Source organism: Argiope bruennichi, chromosome 2 (genome assembly GCF_947563725.1).
Source record: "Argiope bruennichi chromosome 2, qqArgBrue1.1, whole genome shotgun sequence".
Taxonomy (NCBI): Eukaryota; Metazoa; Arthropoda; class Arachnida; order Araneae; family Araneidae; genus Argiope; species Argiope bruennichi.
In genome coordinates, this window is record NC_079152.1 from 49,601,035 (window position 1) to 49,617,636 (window position 16,602).

The 16,602-nt window shown below is 27.6% G+C and overlaps 1 protein-coding gene across 1 annotated transcript in view; it reads right to left on the reverse strand.

Annotated features, from left to right (window-relative positions):
- Positions 1 to 16,359, reverse strand: part of LOC129962083 (myb-related protein B-like) — a 39,699-nt gene extending 23,340 nt beyond the window's left edge. Inside the window, exon 1 of the mRNA XM_056075800.1 lies at positions 16,036 to 16,359. The gene's annotated coding sequence lies outside the window, so the exon portion shown is untranslated. The remainder of the gene's footprint in view (positions 1 to 16,035) is intronic.
- Positions 16,360 to 16,602: the final 243 nt, after the last annotated feature.

Below are 16,602 nucleotides of genomic sequence, written 5' to 3' on the forward strand. Positions count from 1 at the left end.
TAAAAAAACAAAAATTCCCTCGCCTCATATAGATGGTTTGAATTTACTGCACAGAAGCAAATAAAAGTCAAATTAATATCAGTATATCAAATATTTTATAATTCTAATGAAACTTCAAAAACAGAAATTCAAATCAAATTGCACATTTCCATGTTTAATAAGGAGAAGATGAATTAAAATGATAAACATATACTAACATTTACGATTCAATTTTTGAATCACAAATATAATATATATATGTTTCTTATCTACACTCGAAATGAAGACACTTTTTTTTTAATGCTCGCTTATTTAACATGTTGTAATAACCACAGTGATTGATATTTCGGCCAGAGGGTTATTGTTACTTTTCCATTTAAAGATCTATGCAAAACCTGAAATGATTCAACAAATTGATTCATAAATCTAGTTATTCTTTAACATTTTTTAATTACATATTTACTTTTACTTAATAGCAATATTACATTGATAAGAGACTTCAATGTATAAACATTTATTTGCGTGGATATAATACACACTGAAAATTTTAAATTAATATACCAATAAAGAGGGAAGATTACAGTTGTGATAAATGCACAATTGTATAAAAAAAACTATTATTAAATTCGTTCTATTTTATTAATTATTTAGATTAAAAAAACGAAACCGAATAAAATTTTTTTAATTAAAAGTACTTTAAAAAGGTATACAAGGTATCAACACATGGTGACTTTTAACGAGTTAGAATTTTCAGCCTCCATCAAAGACATAGTAATACTAGGGCAGATGTTAATCTTCAGGCCGAAAGCTTCACTTTTAACTTCAACGTCAGAACGAGATAGCAGATTGTTTTAAGAACCACCTGCTTGCATTCTTTTTTGGAGGAAACAATGAGCCACTCCCTCACTCTAATTTTCATCACAAGAACTTATTTTTAAAGAAATATTTGCTGTTTAATAATTCCCCCACATTAAAATGAATGCTGCAAAATATCTAATGATCTATGTTAAAAGGGGGTGGGGACAATTCACAAAATTTGTCCAGAGTAAAAAAAGAATTATTATAGAACTTCAAAATATCAAAAGAAGGATGGCAAGGGGAAGGGTGACAAGTATAGCCATAGCTTTTTTCTTTTTGTTTTTTATTAATCTTTATGAAACATAGTTGTTTTATTTCAAATATTCATATAATAGGTACAGGAAATAAAAAGAACAACAGGAATTAAAATTATTCGGAAATTTGTTTATAACATTTAAATGTGGGCAAATTGCAATTCAATATAAATGATTTTAATATTAGAATCGATAGAAAATAAATTCGAATTATGCATGAATCCAAAATGTGATGATTACATGAATTCTAAGAACAATACAAAGTGGTGAAAACTACAAAAGAACAATAATCAAGTAAACCAATCAAAATTATTCGCAAATTATCAGTGTTGCATTACAATAACTAATACAGACATGATAACTAATAATAAGTAATACCGCCCTGGAACAAAAACATGAATTTCTTAAAAAATAACGTGTTGCGAAAATTATAAAGTATGACTAACTGAACAGTAAAAAAGAATAAATGTGTACTAAAAAAATGTTTGAAGTATTAAAAATGAAATCGAATTAGTATATAAAAAAATTAATCGATCTCAAAAATGATGAAATTTGATTTCGAAAACGCTGAAATGTGGCACATTTGATGATGATAATAATAAAACCTAATCGATTTTACATCAAACTGATTTTATTTTATTAATTTTTTTAAAGTGAAACAGTGTCGCAGAATCGAAATAATTTTTCGATGATATCCCAACATTTTACTAAACCTGCGTCGTAAAATAATATAACTTAAAATTGGTTTCTTTATCGATTGCATTTTTTAGAGAGAGAATATTCATCCAAAGAAGAAAAATATTTAATATATTCTATTTCAATTTATAATGACATTTACTTTAAGTTCTACAATTACTTTATCTTAAAAATTTAATAGATATTTGCTACAGCAATTTAATAGCATTCTTGATTTACATTCCAAAAACTAAGATTATGTAATTTTAACTTCAGTCACGTTTACTTTATAGTTTACTTTCAACACGTTTTCTGCTAAACATGAAGAATTTTTTTTTTTGTTACAAAATTAACCTGATAATAAAAACATTTCTCAACTTTCTGGATATCACATCTCAAATAAATAAATATTTTTGACCATTAAGTTCAATCATCAAAAAATCCGAACTTCAGAATTTGACGAAAATCTACATTTCAAGCATCCGCGAGCCCAAAAAACACGGTTTTGGAATTATGCGTGTCATCTATATGTGAGCAAGATAACTAAAGACGGATGAAATTTGATATGCAATCAATCTTAACACCGAATTTATAGATTTCTATCAAACTTTGAATGAAATCCAAACAAAGGAAGTCTTTCTGTCCATATACAAGAGAGCATGATAACTACAAAACAGAGAGCTAAATTAATAAAATTACATAGATTTAAGATCTGAAGCGTAGATATCAATTTTGGAGTCAAATCCGCAATGGCATTGTGGCGGATTGGTATGAATCTGGGACCTGGTGGTTCGCAGTCGAGTAACAAGACAAAAGCAATTGCCCGTGTTTCGTAGCTGTTATCTGGCTTATAAGCTTTTCACCACAGTATGATCGTCTGTCACTCTGCATTTTCACAAGCATATAAATGTGATACTTCAAAAATACACTGATTTAAATATGTGAAATTTTGTATACAATTTTGTGGCTACATTTGTAATTATTGGTCAAATTCTGGTTTCAATCGGTCGGAAAAAAGAAATCCAAAATACACATTTGATGTTCTGGGACTTATATAATCGCCAAAAAAATCGTGCTTTAATAGGCTCTTTCGTAACTTTTATTCGCCAATTGCTTAATAATATACAAATATATTTATTATAAATTATATTAAAAGGAAGAAAACTTTAGGTGGTTTGCCTAAAATGTAGCACAGAAGTCTTTTCAATTACACCAGTTTAAATGTCATCTTAATTTCTCTACATACAATAATCTGCTTTGAGTTGTATACTGAATAACAGAATTTTTAATATTATTTCAATCTGTTTCTAAGCCACAGTGGCAATTAATTAAATATACATTTAATTAATTGCCACTATTATTTGGCCACACCCAAGATTTTCAAGAACCTTCCGAGTTCTTATTCGATTTGAAAGGACAATAAATAGTCTGCTTTCTCCAAAAATGTATCATTTAATTAGGAAGATAAAGACATTTATAGGCCAAAGAGTGAAATAAAGCATGAATGTTACTTCAAACCGTAGAGAATTTATTGTGAGCAACGAATACTGAATTTCCTGAAACTTAAAAATTTTGTTATAAGTTTCCTCTGACAGTTCAAATCTAGTCTAAATTGATCGACTAATTTGTTTTTACAGTTACACGACAAGATTTTCTATAAAATGAAATAACTTGACAAGTGAAACAAACATAGAAATGAATTACATGAAATATTAAGTATACTGACGGCAATATTTTTGAAGGCAGGGAATATTCAAAATGTCTACATAAACTTCTCGATCCACTTTAAATTTTAAACTTATGCAATAATTAGCAACATCAGAATCTAATAGATGGTGTGGTTTACTTGGTACAGGGAAACTGCATTTAAAACATACATTTTTTTTAGAAATATATTAGTTTTTCTCAATTAAATCAATACTTAAATTTTTACCGATTATCAAAGCAGTCATTTATGGCATACATTTTATTATTTTACTAACAGCTATGAAATTACTTTTTAGTGAAAAACATTTACTACTATTAACTTTACTATTGACTATCATCGAAATTATTAACTAATATTATAATATAACTATTACTACTACTTTACATTAACTATTATCGAAACTTCTTTGTAACATTTTAGAAGAGTTACTGTTCCATTCTCGGTAATGCAAGATAATAAAACTTACTTATCGTCAAAAGATGTAGACAAATGGATTGAAGTATCCACAACTTTTCGTTTGCATTTACGAGGAGGCAATATTCTTCTGCAGTTCTCTTCGCCCATTTTATTGAAATCAAGAAATGTTCGATCTTTTATTATTTTTTAATTTATATATATCGACTTTAGTTTAAAAGTTATCATTGAACTTAGGATAAGTCGATGCAACGAAGACGTAACTAAAATGAAGCTCAAACTTTCTTTTAACTAATTTCTTCACGAGATATCTATAACTTATTTAACGATGTCATGATCGCACGCTTTTTACGTGATTGAGAGCAGTTACATTAGTTAAATTAACTTTTAGCTTGAAGCTGCATCACGGGCTATTAGACAAAGATTTCTCAATTTTTTGGGAAGTATTTTATCTTAAAACTTTAATAGTACAGCATCTACATATCGACTGTTATCAGAAGCGGGTTAACAATTAGGCAACTGATTGCTACTGGATTGAGGGAGAGGGCTACAGGCAAGTCGATTAACAATTTGTCAAATAAAATAAATTTGAAAAAAAATACATTAAAAAATAAGTTAATTAATAGTTTATAAGTAAGATTAATCAGTTTACTGTTTCATTAGAACAGTATTTATGAAACACTGTCTTTATATATATGCAATGAAATTTTAAAATTTAATTTAATCCTAATTAATTTCCAAAGTTTTATCTTAATTCAGCCCATATTAACTTCATTCTAAAATATTCTCTTATTTTCAGATCTAATTCCATCTTTTTATAAATATTATTATTAAATTAATAATACAGAAGCTCTATAAAAATGCTTAAATCAGTTGTTCCCGCGCTCCGAGTGAAGGGATAAAAAATTGTCAAGCAAAGAGAATTCTTTTTAAAAGATACCTAGATTTCCCTATATTAAATCGACACGTGTACAAAAATCCCTATCAGAATCTCATTGTATATAATCATTGGCGATAAATATTCCAGACTTCTTCTACTCTTGTATCGCTTGTGAACAGACCCCAGTTTTGTCCGAGCTTCTTTGTACATAAATTATACCTCCAGGCATAGAATAAAAACGAAGTTTAAAAATTCGAAGTGTCTTCTCTCTCTTCGGCCAAGAAATTGCTTTAATATATATATATATATATATATATATAATCGCTTTTGGAAAACGCAACATTGCCTAACAGTAATGAAACCATATCAAATGGAACAAAATTATTTTTTTCAGAGCTTTGACACATAGGCTAATTTCGCTCAAAATTAAATTGCATCAACTCAACCTTTCATAGCGTCAAATACTAAGGAATCTACTCAAGTTCAATCATCATTTACTTCAAGTGGTACTCCATCTAACTAATAAAGCACAAATAATCTTAGGAAAAATGACGAGAAAAAGATAATCTCCATCATCGATGTCAATCACTGACAAATACGCTGTGAAAAATTTTATCCCTGTTACGCAGGTCAATGAAATGAGGAATTGGCTCGTCGAATAATCCAGAAATCTACAAATCGCATTGCTTGATGTCAAGCAAACTCAATTCAAATTTTATGCAGAGTTATCCCAAGCCGAATTTTTTAATTTGTTGATTCCCAGTGATCTTCAAGACGATAATGTATTCATCAGTACTCCATCGGTTTAAACACGATGAAGGAAGATTCGGTTTGATCCTTTATTTCTCGCGATTTTAAAACAATCTTGAGCCTTTAAGTAGCTCCTTCACTTGTCGATCAAGCATTCATTCTATTTGAAGATGTGTCAGTTTTGTATGTTGGCATTCTACAGGCCAAGCTATTGGTCCTACAGTTACCAAACTTGGCATATATGTAATTTGGAGGTAAGAATACATACCTTAGAGGAATTTATTTTAATTTTAAAAAAATATGAAAAATATTAAATAAAAAATGAAACAAATGTTTGGTGTTTTTCTGCGATAACTTTCGAAAATATTACAGCACAAAAAGGACTTTTACATCATCTTAAAACTCAAAAAAAAAAATAATTTAAGCATATTTTCCAGCAATTTATTTAGCAATAAAAATTTAACAAGCTCGCGCACTTTACACGTCCATGGGAAAAATGAGTTATCACCATCTTGTTGCCATCACGTTGACAAAAACTCAAATTCAACGAATAAGTTAACTCTTACAGCAAATTAACTCTTTGCACTCGGAAAAGTAATTCGATGCAAAATCATTCATCTAATACAAAGACTTGTTTATTGCTTTGAAAAATAAATATATAATTATTTTAAGTGTATTCCCCCGTTTAATTAATTTGCATTTTCTTACTACTCTGCAGGTATTTTTAACAATAAAAATTAAATAGATAAAACGTCAAAATGATGCACCGTCTTGAATGGTGAGTAAGAAGCACCATCCGAGTGCAAAGGGTTAGATCTAGTTAAGTGTAATTTTCACTATGTGCCTATAAGAAATGAAAAACGCATGAAACTATTTTCTAAAAGGATAAGTGCAAGAAAAAGATTAAAGATTTCTGTGGAATTTTCTTATATTATTAATTCACAACACACACTCTATCTTTGGTACCATCAAATCAAATCAAATCAAACAAATAAAAATAACAGTTTGAAATAGATTTGTTGCAAAACGCGCGCCACCCGCAAGCAGTAACAGTAATCTGTGAAGAGTTAAAAATTCAATCAATAAATGTTCTGATGAATTACAAATTTTATATTTTCATACATATCCTCGGTTCTATGAGTTATATTTAATAAAATATTCTACATACAATAAAATTTCTTTATGGACCCACTCTAATGAGACTGAAACTGAACGAATTATGAAAATTTGAATATTCCTATCTTATAAAATATGCGCAATTTTAGATTACTGTATTAATCGCCTCAAAGAAGATGCGCCAATCACCGACCATAGTTTTCAAAAGGCTGATAAACCCGTAATTACGAAATTGTTGAAAGTCTTAAATTATGATATTCATAATTCGGTCAGATTTGGTCGCAGAAGATAGAAATGTTATTGTTATCATTAGGGTTTATTCAAAAACCGAAAAATCGGTGTCTGCAGGTTTTCGAATTTTTGTATTAAAAAAAAAAGAAAGGAAGAGGGAAAAATATTTTATTTCATTTATATAAAATAACAAAAAATAAAATCAATATCAAAATATATAAAAAAAAATTAAGGATTACATATACATATTACTTACACAAAATAACGAAAACTAACAAAAATTTCAAATAATATTTATGTTATTTTCAGTAATTTTAATTTTTCCTAAGAAAATAGGATTTAAAAAAAACAGAATATTCACTGAACGTTGGCTGAGTCTTTTTCTTTTTTTGGACATAATATTGCCTGAAATTGAAAATATTCGTTCATTAGCTATTGAGCTTGGTTTCATAGTTCTTTGTTTCTTTATTCGTTGCCTTAAATAATGAAAATTCAGCTTTCATTGTCTTTGGATTTGTAAGTTTTTCTTCAGGGTCTTTAAGAAATTTATGAATTGATTTTTCCATGCCTTCTTTTAAAAAAGCATTACTCTGATGAGTAGTTTCTTCGATTTGCTCTTCATCAGAATCGGTTTCCACATAAGGATTTGGAAATATTCTAGGCAATATCTTTCCAGATAACTTAATACTTTCGGTTTTTGAAGCTAAAGAAAATACACTAGATTTCTTCGCTGAACTAGAAATGTTTTGTGGATTTTGCAAATACAGCAAAAGAGTTGGTAATTCTACTTGTCTTCTTTCTTGAGTTCGTTCTTCTAAAGCATATAATAATTTCAAACTTATTTCAGTGTTTAAATTTTTTAGTTCAATTAACAGAAATTCAAATATACCTTTACTTGTTAATAAATTGGCATCTCATCGTCCTAAGCCTTCAGGTGCTAGATAAATCGGTTTCAACCGATAAAATTCAATTTATTTTTATTTTATTTATTTATTACTATTATTATTTTTTTGAGGACGAGGAATATTCAGGCGTTCCGGAAAACCGGTTTTCGAATGTGACAAATTTACTTTAAAAAACCATTTTTTTTTTATAAAAAAAAACCGGATTTGAAAACCGACAAACCCTAGTTATTATCGTTATTTAAAAGCTGAAGTGCCAATGATATTTCACTGAATAGGATTCCTTAGCATCGAAGCACTGTATAAAATTTAAACTTCAAAACTTTTTTTCAGAAGTACATCTATGATTGAAAGAAAATATTACTATTTAAGCCATTTAAATTCTTTTTAAAGTAAACTGAAAACTATATTTAATGAACATTCAGAAAATTTCTGTAATGAAAATAAGACTTCAATGCAGAAGATTCTATTTTCTATACTCGGAATTTTTTCGCTAAAACAAAAAAAAAAAAAAAAAAAAGTTTACTCATTTCTGCTTCAATTTAAAGTTCATATTTTACGGGAATTGACAGAATGAAAATAAGACTTCAATGCAGAACGATTCTATTTTCTATACTCGGAATTTTTTCGCTAAAACAAAAAAAAAGTTTACTCATTTCTGCTTCAATTTAAAGTTCATATTTTACGGGAATTGACAGAAAATTAGGGAGATACATGGTATAATGAATAAAAAGGTATGACTATATATAATATGAGCTGCATGACTATCAAATTTTGAAATTTAATATTCTGCTAATGAAATTATTACGAGATCAAGTTAAATAAAATACTGAAATGAAAATTTTAGCGAGCATTTATTTTAGCGAACCAACTGGTCGCCAAAGGACGCTCGTAAATAAATAAAACTTTAAAAATTACTATCATAAAAACCCATCCAAAAATAAACCGTGTTTATCAAGTTAAGTTCAAAATATGAAACTAAATTTAACAGTTTATTAAATTAAAAAAAAAAAATGCGTACAAAAAAAGCATTGCCACTGACTTTAAAATGCCTAAATCCACCACTGTTTCTTCTACACTTACAAATCTCAATCAATTAATATATCTCAAATATAATCAAAAACATTGTGTATAAGGTAATGAATCTTGCTGAACCTAATGCTGAAAAATCTTTTTTTTATGAATCTTTTATGCTTGATCATCTTTTTAAGCTGAAGGAAATGATGGTGATGATTTAACTTAGTTTTAAGAAGTTATCATTAAGTTCAGTAAATAAATAAAAAAATACTGAATTCGAGACATATTAATGGTTTAAGAAATCTTTTAAACACCCTTCAATTAAAAAAAAAAAAGAGAGAGAGAGAGAGAATTTTGATTTTAAATTAAAAAGCATACATGAACATTATTTGCTCAATAAGCCTTGACAAACAGTCTAGAAATTAAGCCATTCTATCTAAAATTTAATTTAATTTTATAAGTGATAGTGTAAAAAAGTAACAGTTAAATTTCTATGCATTAATTAAGCTCATATTCACAAATCTGACTTAACTTTTAACACATTACTTTTTTTTTGGGGGGGGGGGGTATCAACTTTACAGGTGCATAATCCATACATTATTATTCTACTAATCTAAACAATACATTTTCATATTATTTTATTTTCCTTTAATCAAAATTTGTGGGAACATCCCCTTTAATGTAGTCAAACTCTTTTATTGAAATATCTTGATATATTCATGGTAGCCACAAAAAAGAGAGAGAAAGAGAAACTATTTCTTTTTAAAATAGTAAATAAGGGAAGATAACATTGGTGAAATTTTATCATAAAAGAAATAGTGGCACATAAATATTGGATGAATATAATACATTATGTTTAAGAGGCTATTATTTTCAAATTTTATTTGCACTGGGATAAAACTGAAACAGTTGGAAGACCATATGAGTATATCCAAATTATATAATTTTTATCATATTTCTATTACAGTTATAATTATATACTAGTCTGCTAATAGCATTCAATATGTCATATGATATATAGATCTATTTTCAGCTTTTCAGTGATATTGTGATTTCAGTACTTGATATTCCAACTGGATAAAATGAAAATCATTAATCATATAATATAGTTTTGTGGTGAATAGCTTATAAGCCAGTTAACAGCTATGCTACACGAGCAATTGCTTATGTATTGTGGTCATGTTACTAGGCTGTGAACTACAAGGCCCCAGGTTCTATCCTCGCTCGTCACATCTCACTACAGTTTCATCATCACTAGATGAGAGCTTCACTAACTAGTGAAAGCTTAGTAGGACATAAAAATTAGACAGATAATCAGTAAGGTCATGTAATTTGAATGCTAGAGACTTCAACCTGATACAATAGTTGTAGTAATGAATGTCACAATTAATGTTTTTTTTTTTTTTTTTTTTTTTTTGTTATAAATATTTTAGTATTTTACTCAGAAAAAATTTCATTTGTGTTTCCTGTAATACCAAGGAAAACAATAGATAAAGACAAGAATGAAATACAGCCAAATAATGTTAAAATGATTCTTATGGATGGGCTAATTGATACTGCAGCAACCTTGAATAGCAAGAAACCCAAGTACAGACTAGATGTTTGCGATGAGAGATGCAAAATGGTAACTAGAAAACATAAATCTGTAGAAAAGTAATTTAATTTTTGAAAGACAAACTCAGAAGATAAATTCATTAGTTATATGAGCTCTTATTTTTATTTAAGAAAGATTAATACATGATATATATAGCTGTCAATAATACATTTCTTAGTTTCAAAGAGTTATTATTTTTAACTAAATATTTAATCAACAATTTCTAAAAATGAATAACATTTCCATACATCATTCTATTGTTAAAATTTATTTTGTTTTACATTTTTGCCATGTTGCTATGAGTAAACAAAGACCATGTAAATCTTATAATTCATTAATTTATGTTGCTGTTATTTTTTAACCATAATATAATTAGATGTATAAAAACTGCTAATCATTAGTTGCATGCATTTTTCTTATTCAACCACCATATTAATAATGTAAATTTAAACATATTCATTAACTCTGATGAACTAAATCTGATCAGGAGAGAGGAAAAAAAAAAAAAAAAAAAAAAAGGAATTTCAAAGGACACAGCACAATAAACCAAAAGCATTCAGATTAGTTGGCTATGCATGCAAAGTGGGAAAATTAATTGGCTAAGTCAATCTAATTTTGGAAGCTGAGGGCTGCATCAAGGTTTTATTTTGCAATATCTCATATAGATATCATGAGCTTTCAAAAGAAATAATTGTCAAAATTGGTACAGTAGCTGAGGCACCTTGTCCGGGTTTTTCCTTATAAAGAATGTACAGTGAAATATTTTTAACAATTTCTCTCAAAAATGAAGAGTAATTAATACCCATTGACGACATGGCATTTTTCATATAAAATAAAAATAGCGAAAATTGGGTAAATAGTTGGAAATTTAAGATTTGGCTCTTTGACCCCCCCCCTTCCCTCACTAGAGTAGACTAATGATTAAGCAAGTGCATGGGCATAAAGTAGACAGAATTTCTGAAATAATATGAATTAAATGCTATCGTCATTTGAAATTTAAAAACTGATTAACATGAAGAATATAGACGATTAGATTTAAAACCCAACCCATATTCATGGAAACATATTTCTCAAAATATTAACTGTAACATCCAGTATTTAAGAGGCAATTGTTAAGTTGAAATTAAGTACAGTTAAGTTCTAATTAAGTACAGTTACATGGTCTACTATTAGAGCCTTGCATATCGAACTTGTTTCTGACCTTACTATAGACAAGTTTCTTTTGGCTTTGCAAAGATTTGTCAGCAGAAGAGACTTCCACATACCATATACAGTGACAACGCCACTACCTTCCATGCTGCAAACAAAGAACTCATTTTCCTTTGGAATACATTGACTTCAGTGAAAGTGCAGCAATTCTATGCTCACAATGGTATAAAGTGGAAGTTTATTGCACCACGAGCAGGGAGGATGGTGGGAGCGACTCATAGGTTTGACCAAACGATGCCTTCGAAAATCCCTTGGTCACTCATTACTAGATGAAGAAGCCTTAACTATGGTATTAGTGGGAATGGAAGCCTCACTCAACAGTAGACCTTTTATTTATGAGTGTGGTGAGAATGATACAGAGGAAGCTTTGACCCCAGCTCATTTCCTAACTGGTCAAAAGTTGACCACTGTTCCATCCGGACCCGAGTCTAGAAATAACAAGCTCACAAATATTTACAGGCAACAGCAACACCTACTGGATACATTCTAGAAAAGATGGTCCAAAGAATATCTTTTGGAGTTATGTACATTTCATCAAGTACGGAATGTAAAGTAATCACCACGAGTATGAGACTTGGTCCTATTACAAGATATAAGACCAAGATAAATGTGGAAGAAAGCGCTCGTAGTGAAATTAATCGATAGCTGGGACGGAAGAATTTGAACCTGCATCCTTCGTGTGAAAGGAAAGGAGATTACCCGTCCAATTCAACTGGTCATACCTCTGGACCCGGGCGAAGAGGATGTTGCGGCCAGCAAGCAAGCAAACAATTCTGCATAATTAGTTTTAACTTGAGTGGCATCACCTTGTTTTGTTGTTATTCTATAAAACTACTTATATGCTTACACATCTACTTATTGTAAAGAAATAAAGATATGTCATACTAACGTCATCGTCTTTAATAATAATAATATATATATTATATATATATATATATATATATATATATATATATATATATATATATATATATAGAGAGAGAGAGAGAGAGAGAGAGAGAGAGAGAGAGAGAGAGTCTTAGGCTTCTTGATTAGTCCATAATAGCTAAATGATTTCATTTACTAAAATCATTTAACAAAATTTGCTTACAAAAATGTTCAAGCAGAAAAACATATTTTAGATTTTCAGAGAGTAATAAATGCATTTTTTATATAATAGAATATTTGCTATGGAAGTATATTAACCGAACTAGGCAATTACATTTTTATTTCACAATTCAGAATGTACTCATTTTGAGTTTTAACTGAACAACATAACAGAAAATTTTTCATGAGTATGACTATTCAAAATCTCGGATATTATTAATACAGAGGATACAGCTGTTTAAATATTTTTCTTATCTTAAAAAAAAAATTTTAATGACTTCAATATTTTATTATTGCAGCAAAATACAAATATTTTGCCTACAACGTTTTGATATTTCAAATTTTTTTAACTAAATTTTTTTTTATTGAAGCATGGATGGCTTCCCTATATTTATAGACATTAATTTAAAAGCAGGTTCCTTTTTTTCTTACAACCTTTCCAATAATTAAGAGTAATTTAAAGAGTGATATTTCTTTACTTAATATTAGCCTCTATATCATTATACCATATGCAGCTATATTAAGTAGATATAACTTATAACTCCTCACAGATAATGAGACAAAGCCTAAAATGGGACTAATATCTACTGACTTTCTAACCATATCAACATGAATATGTACATTTAAAAAAATAAAATTTAAGGATTATTAGACTTAAACAAATTACTGAACAAAACAACAACAACCTATAAGCATTAAAAAAAAGAATAACACAAGGTTAATGCAGGTCTGATTTAACCAAATAATGAAAGACACAAAATTCTAACATATATCTGAATGTGGTTGAATCAGACTGTTAATATGTTATAACAAACATTCCTGTAATTTGGGGCAAGATATAAAAAGCATTTAAATGTACCCGAAGTTTCAATAAAATTTAAAATTTCACCAAATGAACTTTTTTTTGTGCCTTTTTACAGCAAATATTTGTGAATATAAATTTAAATATATCAATTGGACCTATAATTTTTAGTGAAGCATTTTACAAAAAGTCATGAAGTTTCTGAGAGAGAACATTATTGAAAAAGCTGTATTATGAAAGAAATAAAGAGGATTTGGAATTAAAAGAAAATATGTAAATAACTAAATAAAAATTTACATGTGAATATCTATAAAACCAGTAGATCAACAAAACTATTAGTATGAATCAACATTTATTTCAGATTCCAAGTATGACATGATTTCTGCTCCTAAACAGTAATTTTGATACCTGCTAATACGAGAGAAATTCGATTTTAAAAAAAAGCCTCCGATATCGGTAAAAATATTAAACCAAAATATTTATTTGTAGGTAACATAACTGTTTGAAATAATACATTAAATAACAATATTGATACTTATAAAATGATAAGGTTTGCATTTGCATGTTGGTGTTCAACAAGACAGACTGTTAAATCTAGAATAAGCTAATTCAGCACAGACATATTTTAGAAAGCAAGAATGTACATTTTACTTTTTCAAAAATTCTAATTAAAAATGAATAAAAGTATTATATTTTTCCATCATTATTTCCAATAATATAAAAGCACAAATTTGATTTTTAGATGATCAAAATTTTAAAAACAGTCTTTTTAATTATACTAATTTAATTGCAACTTAATTTTTTACAAAACTTTTAAAACTTCTTTTGTATGATCTTCATCAATTAATTTCATGGTTATATTTAAATTCAAATAATTTTTCATCATCTCATCAAATATTTTGTGCATTTTTCTTCTACTACTGAAAACTAAGGAAGAAAGCTTCAAGTAATTATCTGGGCATGAGGAATTACAATGTGAGATTTCACTACAGCAAAAGAAAACATACAATTTGAAATGAATTACTTACATATTTTAGCTTTTAATGACAATATGATGTCATGCTCTAACTTCATTAGGTAAATTCCTTTTTGATTGACTGATTTCTAAACTTCAATTTATATATAAGCGATGAGTTTAAATTATGGTTAACAAATATTTTATGTGAACCAGCTAGTTTTCTAAGATAGCTAATATAAAAATAAATTTAAAAGAAAAAAGATTACATTTTCTGAATTTAAACCAAGGTAGTTTAGTCGGAAAACCAGGAAAAAGATAATAGATTCAATTAAAAAAAAAAAAAATCTGAAGCTAAATGAAACAGTTTATAAGATACTAGTAAAGATAAATGAAGAAATTATTTATCTTTTCCAGAGTATAATATATTTTGCAATTTTTACTTGAGCATGATTAATCCAAATTGATCATATATATAATGTAATAAAAGTTAGGAAAGAGAATTCTTCAGAGAATAACAATTAAAAATATTTAATCAAGTAAATCTGTTTTTAATATTATCTTCCTACTAATAATTAAAAAAAAAACATTTAATTTTAGAATAATAAGAATGATGATGATAATAAAACATGCTATTTCAAATTGGAATCACTATAAAAAATTTTTTATGATAAATTTTATTCACATTATATAACAATCCTCCAACTGAAAATAAAACATTTCTCTCTTTTCAAAATACACAGAATGTGTTTTTTTTTTAAAGCACAAGTGATCACAAACATGAAGGTATTCAAAATTTAAAGATGAAAATGATATCAAGGAGTAATATTAAATAAAATAAATAATCAAAATTTTATTTAATATCATCAAAATTTAGGCCACAAAACATTTTTCTACTAAGATCTAGAACTTTTAACTGTTACGAGAGAATTTAAATCTTCATAATTCTGCCATTTAAATTATTAAAATGGATAATTTTTGCACAAAAGGTCATTACTGTTAAAAAATAATGAGACTGATCTATAATGCAACTTCTCAAACAAAAATGATATTATTAGTATTCAAATACAGAAAAAAATAACTTCATAGCACTGAAGAGCAAGAAGTGGAAAAACAAATTTTAAAATTCAACAAATAGTATGTCATATGTTTCAAGTATAGAAATGTAATCAATGCTACATTATACATCAACAAAAGTACTGCTTGAAAGATACTAATAAGAGCATTATTAAACATATCAATAAAACATGACAATTATTGAAAGCTTTCCTATGCAATTCAAGATTTTTTTTTTTTTTTTTTTTGTATTAGAATACAGTCTAATAGAATTGTATATATTTTCAAATAACAAACTGTTGTGAAAACTATAAAAGTAAGAATTCTGCACACATTTCAAAAGTTTAAATTGAGTTACAATTTTAAACATGTTTATATGTTATATTTGCACAAATTTAAAAAAAAAATCTTAAATTATACGCTTTTTTAAGTTTAGAGGAATAAATTAAATAAGGAAAAAAATATCAAAACATCTTTTAAATGAAACATTATAATACAAGGAAATTCTCATAAATAAACGTAAAATAACATTCACACACATGGACTTACCGATTTATCGAGTGCTGCAAACAGGCAGACGAGCATTATTCGATAACTATCGCAAAGTTTCAAAACTTTTAACATATAATATAGATGTTTTTTTAAAAGTAATGACAAAACATTTCCTCTAACGCACATCCATAAACACACAGTTGGAAGAGAACGAATCAAAGAAAATATCACAGTTATGAAGGAAAATTCATAAAATGATTTTAATTAAGACAGATAATGATTAAAATTGTTTAAATCAATTTAAACAATGTTTTGTATAAATTTATACATGAAAAAAATAGTAATCATAAATTTTTAAAACATGGCGCAAACAAAGTTAAAATAGCGCGCTACTATATGAAAGCAGCCATGCGTCTAATGTCAACATCTACATACCGGAAATAAAGATTTTTGACTGTTTCATATTAAACTGTGGCTTTACAAATAATATTAAATAAAAACTTCATTAAAATAAATAAAAATACGAGATTTATTAAATAAAAAACAAGATATGCAATGATCTTATTAAGAAGAAACTTATACATAAAAAAATATTCATGCAAACCGCCTCAAATTTCATCAAAT